This window comes from Manis javanica, chromosome 6, assembly GCF_040802235.1.
Source record: "Manis javanica isolate MJ-LG chromosome 6, MJ_LKY, whole genome shotgun sequence".
NCBI classification, from domain to species: domain Eukaryota; kingdom Metazoa; phylum Chordata; class Mammalia; order Pholidota; family Manidae; genus Manis; species Manis javanica.
The window spans coordinates 126,960,968-126,970,238 of record NC_133161.1 but is presented as its reverse complement, the minus strand read 5'-3'; positions in this window follow the sequence as shown (position 1 = coordinate 126,970,238).

Here is a 9,271-nt window from a genome sequence, read left to right as displayed (position 1 = left end):
CACAAAAGGCCTGTGGCTGGAGTGTGGGGCCAAGAAAAGAGCAACAGTACCTGGTGTCACAACCCCCAGGCTGTTCACAAAGCAGGCCAGACACGCCAGGAATCTGTATGGCTGCGGTGTTCGCATGCATGTGCTGGGAGGGCTGTGCGACGAACCAGGTGCTTATAAGCGTTTGATGAAAATGGTGTGTTCCAGCCCCTCTGGGACCCTGCCTGAGACGGGGGCGGAACAGGCAGTTGCTGGCTCCGCACGTACAGAGAAGGGGAGGTGCTTCCCTCTCACTTGAGAGAAACCTTATAGGAACATTCTCTGGCAAAGACTCACCCTTCCAGAGTGCTCCAGGAAAATAGTTTTGAACACGGGAATTGCCAGGTCTGGATAAACATAGTTCAGTCCCTCAGATGTTTTGAACATGACTGAATGTTCATACTGCTCAGCCTTTCATCAGAGTCCTTCAAATAGCTCACATACAATCCTGATCCTGTTCCAGGCGGCGGCCAGTCAAAGTGTTCAGATCCGCTGTTACAGTGACCAAACACGGGAAAGTGTTTATCCTTTAGAGATAAGGTGATACTGTGAGAAATTTAAAGTTTCAGATCAAGCTCATGGCTCAGCCCATGCAGAAGCATCCAATTCTGACCTTGCTAATGGACATGGGAAGATTGTTTATACCAGAAGGAGGCTCTCGTTCCTTATGTTTAAAATGGGAATAATCAGAATACTGTACTTCATATGCATGGCCACTGAGATTTTAATCAGATTGAAACCCAAAAAGCATTTGACTTTACCGTAGGAAACCTCTAAGTCTCTGCACACAATAAGCTTTCAGGAAGCATCAGAGAAGATGGTGGTGAAGTGATAATGATCTGATGGCCCCTCAAAGAGGGTTTACCAGTGTGCTAGACATTCCTGGGACATCTATGATTCTACTGTACCATATAGATATATATTTTAAACTGGTCTTGAAGTCCCAAATGACAGAATGGATGTGAGGTAAACCATCAGGTTGGAAATTGAAGATGTTTGAAGTAAATAAATGAGTTGTAAAGCAGCTAAAAGCAATGTTTGACAGTCATAGTGTGGTGTACATAAACATGGGGTCACCGTCATGTAGACATTTGAGTAATACGTGGAGTTTTGGAGATCTGTACGTTTTTCTAACTATGATTTTATCCGCTAATTTAACAAACTTTAATACAGTGTCTATCTTATTATAGCAACTGTAATTAGGCATACGAGTCAGAAAGTGATAAGACAAGTCCCAGGCTTCCAAGGACTATAGCCTGAAAGGAGGAATCCAGTAAAGAAGTAAATACAATAAAGTATAATTAGATTTGTGACAGCTGGATTTGGTATTGATGGTGTCAGCAGTCTACATGTAGTCACACAGCTCTGTGAACTGCAATGATTTTTCCTAAGACTTTATATTTTTAGAGACGTTTAAGGTTTACAGCAAAATTGAGAGGAAAGTGAGATTTCCTATTTAGTCCCTGCCTCAATACATGCACAGCTTCCCCATTATCAACATTCACCCAACGTCCATAGTTCACGCTTGAAGTCTACTCAGTGTTGCACCTTCTATGGGTTTGGACAAATGTATGAAGACCTAGTATCTTATAGAGTAATTTCACTAAAAATATTCTGTGCTCCATGTATTCATCCCTCACCCCTCTCCAAACACTTGTGAACCGCTGGTCTTTTTACTGTCTCCATAGTTTTGTCTTTCCTAGAATGTCATAGTTGGAATCATACAGTATGTATCCTTTTTCTTAGTAATATGCATTTAAGTTTCCTTCATTTCAAAAAAAAAGATAATTAATATTTATTAATGTATTAATAATTAATAAGGATAACACATAGCACACATAAACACACAATTATATAAATGAATTGCACATGAATACAAAGCATGTATGTGTACTCCCTGTGCAAAGAAACTGCATTCTTTGCCTTAGAAATGTGAGCAATACCTATTGTTAGGAACTGCCCTTTCATAAAATTTGATAATGCGTCACTATCATGATGATTGTGATTCACTAGAAAGTTCAGCTTTTTGAAACTATATCCTAAGAGATGGTTTATTGTTCACACTGGCATATCACTGATCCATCACAACTTTCTTGTGGTATAAGCAGGAAGGACAGCAATATTTTTTTTCTGTTAACCATTTCTTTTAATAAGCACTGCTATGAAAAATTACCTCAAAAACATAAAACTGAAAACCAGGTCCAGTTAGCAATATTTTTAAAGCAAAAATAAGACCCAAATGTTTAAGGTGGTGAGTCCACTATCGAGGTAATTGTGGAACTCGGTGCTTTTCAGTCATATCATAGGCCACCACAATGACATTAACTGCATGTTTGCTGGCTTTCTTGGGTTTCTTGGTTTTCTAAGCATGCTATTGTCAAAGCTCTTAAACATACAAAAAATTTGGTGATTTATAGCAGTCAAGTATAAAATATTAAATATCTGTATCTGTATAACTATGCATATATATAGATACATAGATAGGTACATATGCATAATTTGCATGGTTTATATGAATCCACTAATAAATATACATAAATTATGTGAATTATATGCATGTGTGTGTATATATATATACTTATATATAGATTCATAGACATACAAATATGCACATATTTTAAAATTATATACCCAAAATGCCATATTTTAAATTGAAGCAACATAAGGATGAGAATTTTGGCCAATAAAATATGAATTCCAGCAACTAAGTGAATGCAGGTGATTAAGAAATATTTGTTGAATGAAGAAAAGAATTAAGAAAATATCCCATAGGTACAATTAGATAGTGTTCCATTCTATTCTACATTCAAATGCCATTGAGAAAAAGGGTAGCCTGCATTCTGCTGTATCCACATCAAAATCATCATCTCCAGGAAGCATTTACAGGAACACCCAAACTTAGATTATTTCAATTTGCTTAACTCCAATAGCCCTTACCTAGTAGTTACCATTTCCATCAGGAGCTTCTGTGCACACCTTTTATACCTCATTGTAGTTTTAATTTGCATTTCTCTGATAATTAGCGATGTGGAGCATCTTTTCATGTGTCTCTTGGCCATCTGTATTTCTTTTTTGGAGAACTGTCTGTTCAGTTCCTCTGCCCATTTTTTAATTGGGTTATTTGTTTTTTGTTTGTTGAGGCATGTGAGCTCTTTATATATTCTGGACGTCAAGCCTTTATTGGATCTGTCATTTTCAAATATATTCTCCCATACTGTAGGGTTCCTTTTTGTTCTATTGATGGTGTCTTTCGCTGTACAGAAGCTTTTCAGCTTAATGTAGTCCCACTTGCTCATTTTTGCTGTTGTTTTCCTTGCCCGGGGAGATATGTTCAAGAAGAGATCACTCATGTTTATGTCTAAGAGGTTTTTGCCTATGTTTTTTTCCAAGAGTTTAATGGTTTCATGACTTACATTCAGGTCTTTGATCCATTTTGAGTTTACCTTTGTATATGGGGTTAGACAATGGTCCAGTTTCATTCTCCTACATGTAGCTGTCCAGTTTTGCCAGCACCATCTGTTGAAGAGACTGTCATTTTGCCATTGTATGTCCATGGCTCCTTTATCAAATATTAATTGACCATATATGTTTGGGTTAATTTCTGGGGTCTCTAATCTGTTCCACTGGTCTGTGGCTCTGTTCTTGTGCCAGTACCAAATTGTCTTGATTACTATGGCTTTGTAGTAGAGCTTGAAGTTGGGGAGTGAGATCCCCCCTACTTTATTCTTCTTTTTCAGGATTGCTCTGGCTGTTCGGGGTCTTTGGTGTTTCCATATGAATTTTTGAATTATTTGTTCCAATTCATTGAAGAATGTTGCTGGTAATTTGAGAGGGATTGCATCAAATCTGTATATTGCTTTGGGCAGGATGGCCATTTTGACGATATTAATTCTTCCTAGCCACGAGCATGGGATGAGTTTCCATCTGTTAGTGTCCCCTTTAATATCTCTTAAGAGTGACTTGTAGTTTTCAGAGTATAAGTCTTTCACTTCTTTGGTTAGGTTTATTCCTAGGTATTTTATTCTTTTTGATGCAATGGTGAATGGAATTGTTTTCCTGATTTCTCTTTCTATTGATTTGTTGTTAGTGTATAGGAAAGCTACAGATTTCTGTGTGTTAATTTTGTATCCTGCAACTTTGCTGTATTCCGATATCAGTTCTAGTAGTTTTGGAGTGGAGTCTTTAGGGTTTTTTATGTACAGTATGATATCATCTGCAAATAGTGACAGTTTAACTTCTTCTTTACCAATCTGGATTCCTTGTATTTCTTTGTTTTGTCTGATTGCCGTGGCTAGGACCTCCAGTACTATGTTAAATAACAGTGGGGAGAGTGGGCATCCCTGTCTGGTTCCCGATCTCAGTGGAAATGCTTTCAGCTTCTCGCTGTTCAGTATAATGCTGGCTGTGGGTTTATCATATATGGCCTTTATTATGTTGAGGTACTTGCCCTCTATTCCCATTTTGCTGAGAGTTTTTATCATGAATGGATGTTGAATTTTGTCAAATGCTTTTTCAGCATCTATGGAGATGATCATGTGGTTTTTGTCTTTCTTTTTGTTGATGTGGTGGATGATGTTGATGGATTTTCGAATGTTGTACCATCCTTGCATCCCTGGGATGAACCCCACTTGGTCATGGTGTATGATCCTTTTGATATACTGTTGAATTCTGTTTGCTAATATTTTATTGAGTATTTTTGCATCTACATTCATCAGGGATATTGGTCTGTAATTTTCTTTTTTGGTGGGGTCTTTGCCTGGTTTTGGTATTAGGGTGATGTTGGCCTCATAGAATGAGTTTGGGAGTATTCCCTCTTCTTCTATTTTGTGGAACACTTTAAGGAGAATGGGTATTATGTCTTCTCTGTGTGTCTGATAAAATTCCGAGGTAAATCCGTCCGGCCCCGGGGTTTTGTTCTTGGGTAGTTTTTTGATTACTGTTTCAATTTCTTTGCTTGTAATTGGTTTGTTTAACTTTTGTGTTTCTTCCTTGGTCAGTCTTGGGAGGTTGTATTTTTCTAGGAAGTTGTCCATTTCTTCTAGGTTTTCCAGCTTGTTGGCATATAGGTTTTCATAGTAGTCTTTAATAATTCTTTGTATTACTGTGGAGTCTGTTGTGATTTTTCCATTCTCAATTCTGATTATGTTGATTTGTGTTGACTCTCTTTTTCTCTTAATAAGTTGGGCTAGAGGCTTATCTATTTTGTTTATTTTCTCAAAGAACCAGCTCTTGGTTTCGTTGATTTTTGCTATTGTTTTATTCTTCTCAATTTTGTTTATTTCTTCTCTGATCTTTATTATGTCCCTCCTTCTGCTAACTTTAGGCCTCCTTTGTTCTTCTTTTTCCAGTTTTAATAATTGTGATGTTAGACTATTCATTTGGGATTGTTCTTCCTTCTTCAAGTGTGCCTGGATTGCTATATACTTTCCTCTTAAGACTGCTTTCGCTGCATCCCACAGAAGTTGGGGCTTAGTGTTGTTGTTGTCATTTGTTTCTATATATTCCTTGATCTCTATTTTGATTTGTTCATTGATCCATTGATTATTTAGTAGCATGTTGTTAAGCCTCCATGTGTTTGTGAGCCTTTTTGTTTTCTTTGTAGAATTTATTTCTACTTTCATACCTTTGTGGTCTGAAAAATTGGTTGGTAGAATTTCAATATTTTGGAATTTACTGAGGCTCTTTCTGTGAGCTAGTATGTGGTCTATTCTGGAGAATGTTCCATGTGCACTTGAGAAGAATGTATATCCTGTTTCTTTTGGATGTAGAGTTCTATAGATGTCTATTAGGTCCATCTGTTCTAGTGTGTTGTTCAGTGCCTGTGTGTCTTTACTTATTTTCTGCCTGGTGGATCTATCCTTTGGGGTGAGTGGTGTGCTGAAGTCTCCTACAATGAATGCATTGCAGTCTATTTCCCTCTTTAGTTCTGTTAGTATTTGCTTCACATATGCTGGTGCTACTGTATTGGGTGCATATATATTTAGAATGGTTATATCCTCTTGTTGGACTGAGCCCTTTATCATTATGTAGTGGCCTTCTTTATCTCTTGTTACTTTCTTTGTTTTGAAGTCTATTTTGTCTGATATTAGTACTGCAACCCCTGCTTTCTTCTCACTGTTGTTTGCCTGAAATATGTTTTTCCATCCCTTGACTTTTAGTCTATGCTTATCTTTGGGTTTAAGGTGAGTTTCTTGTAAGCAGCATATAGATGGGTCTTGCTTTTTTATCCATTCTATTACTCTATGTCTTTTGATTGGTGCATTAAGTCCATTTACATTTAGGGTGACTATTGAGAGATATGTACTTATTGCCATTTCAGGCTTTAGATTCGTGGTTACCAAAGGTTCAAGGTTAGCCTCTTTAGTATCTTACTGCCTAACTTAGCTCGCTTATTGAGCTGTTATATACACTGTCTGGAGATTCTTTTCTTCTCTCCCTTCTTATTCCTCCTCCTCCATTCTTCATATGTTGTGTGTTTTGTTCTGTGCTCTTTTTAGGGGTGCTCCCATCTAGAGCAGTCCCTGTAGGATGCCCTGTAGAGGTGGTTTGTGGGAAGCAAATTCCCTCAGCTTTTGCTTGTCTGGGAATTGTTTAATCCCACCATCATATTTAAATGATAGTCGTGCTGGATACAGTATCCTTGGTTCAAGGCCCTTCTGTTTCATTGCATTAAGTATATCATGCCATTCTCTTCTGGCCTATAGGGTTTCTGTTGAGAAGTCTGATGTTAGCCTGATTGGTTTTCCTTTATATGTGACCTTTTTCTCTCTAGCTGCCTTTAAAACTCTTTCCTTGTCCTTGATCCTTGCCATTTTAATTACTATGTGTCTTGGTGTTGTCCTCCTTGGATCCTTTCTGTTGGGGGTTCTGTATAATTCCATGGTCTGTTCGATTATTTCCTCCCCCAGTTTGGGGAAGTTTTCAGCAATTATTTCTTCAAAGACACTTTCTATCCCTTTTCCTCTTTCTTCCTCTTCTGGTATCCCTATAATACGAATGTTATTCCTTTTGTATTGGTCACATATTTCTCTTAGTGTTGTTTCATTCCTGGAGATCCTTTTATCTCTCTCTATGTCAGCTTCTATACGTTCCTGTTCTCTGGCTTCTATTCCTTCAATGGCCTCTTGCATCTTATCCATTCTGCTTATAAATCCTTCCAGGGATTGTTTCACTTCTGTGATCTCTTTCCTGACATCTGTGATCTCCTTCTGGACTTCATCCCACTGCTCTTGCATTTTTCTCTGCATCTCATCCCACTGCTCTTGCATTTTTCTCTGCATCTCATCCCACTGCTCTTGCATTTTTCTCTGCATCTCATCCCATTGCTCTTGCATTTTTCTCTGCATCTCTGTCAGCATGTTCATGATTTTTATTTTGAATTCTTTTTCAGGAAGACTAGTTAGGTCTGTCTCCTTCTCAGGTGTTGTCTCTGTGATCTTTGTCTGCCTGTAGTTTTGTCTTTTCCTGGTGATAGAGATAGTTTGCAGAGCTGGTACAAGTGACCGCTGGAAAAGCTTCCCTTCTTGTTGGTTTGTAGCCTTTTCCTGGGAGACTAGCAACCTCCAGTTGCTTGTGCTGGGCAGCTGTGCGCAGACAGGGCTTCTGCTTCCTGCCTAGTTGCTTTGGGGTTTATCTCTGCTGTTGCTGTGGGCTTGGCCTGGCTGGCGCTGTTCCTCCAAAATGGTGGAGCCCCGTTGGATGGGGAGCGGCCAGGAGGCTATTTATCTCCATAAGGTGCCTCTGTGCTCCCTGCTGCCCAGGGGGTTAGAGTGCCCAGAGATCCCCAGATTCCCTTCCTCTGGTCTAAGTGACCTGTCCTGCCCCTTTAAGACTTCCAAAAAGCACTCTCCAAACCAAAACAACAACAGCAACAATGAGAGAGGGAACAGAAAGAAAGAAAAAAAAAAAAAAAAAAAAAAGGAAAAAACAAGCGATTTTTTTTTTTTTTTTTTGTCTTCAGGTGCCGGTCCCAGGCACCCGCTCACTGGTCCTGCTGCCCTGTCTCCCTAGCACCAGGGTCCCTGTCCTTTCAAGGCTTCCAAAAAGCACCCACCCACCGGTCCCGCAGGGAAGGAACGCTCGATATTCTTTGTCCTCAGGCACTGGTCCCAGGCACCCGCTCACCAGTCCCGCCGCCCTGCCTCCCTAGCACCGGGGTCCCTGTCACTTCAAGGCTTCCAAAAAGCACTCGCCAAAAAGAGAGAAAAAAAGGGGAAAAACGCGTGATTTCTTCCGTCCTCAGGTGCCGGTCTCAGGCACCCACCCACCGGTCCCACAGGGAAAAACGCGCGATATTCTTTGTCCTCAGGTGCCGGTCCCAGGCACCCGCTCACCAGTCCCGCCGCCCTGCCTCCCTAGCACCGTTGTCCCTGTCCCTTTTAGGCTTCCAAAAAGCACTCGCAGAAAAGAGGGAAAAAAAAAGGGGAAAAACACGCGATTTCCGCTGTCCTCAAGTGCCGGTCTCAGGCACCCGCCCACTGGTCCCACAGGGAAAAACGTGGGATATTCTTTGTCCTCAGGCGCCGGTCCCAGGCACCCGCTCACCAGTCCCGCCACCCTGCCTCCCTAGCACTGGGGTCCCTGTCCCTTTAAGGCTTCCAAAAAGCGCTCGCCAAAAAGAGAAAAAACGAAAAAAAAAAGGGGAAAAACGCGCGATTTCCTCCGTCCTCAGGCACTGGTCTCAGGCACCTTCCCGCCGGTCCCGCAGGGAGAAACGCGGGATATTCTTTGTCCTCCGGCACCTTTCCCAGGCACCTGCTCACCGGTCCCGCCACTCTGCCTCTCTAGCAACGGGGGCCCGTCCCTTTAAGGCTTCCAAAAAGCGCTCGCCAAAAAAAAACCGCTCCGGTTTCTTTCCACCCGCCAGGAGCCGGTGGGAGGGGCGCTCGGGTCCCGCCGGGCCGGGGCTTGTATCTTACCCCCTTCGCAAGGCGCTGGGTTCTTGCAGTTGTGGATGTGGTCTGGATGTTGTCCTGTGTCCTGTGGTCTCTATTTTAGGAAGATTTTTCTTTGTTATAGTTTCATAGCTCTATGTGTTTTTGGGAGGAGGTTTCCACTGCTCTACTCACGCCGCCATCCTGGCTCCGCCCCTATAGGTGACCTTTTTCTCTCTAACTGCCTTTAAAACTCTTTCCTTGTCCTTGATCCTTGCCATTTTAATTATTATGTGTCTTGGTGTTGTCCTCCTTGGATCCTTTCTGTTGGAGGTTCTGTGTATTTCTGTGGTCTGTTCGATTATTTCCTC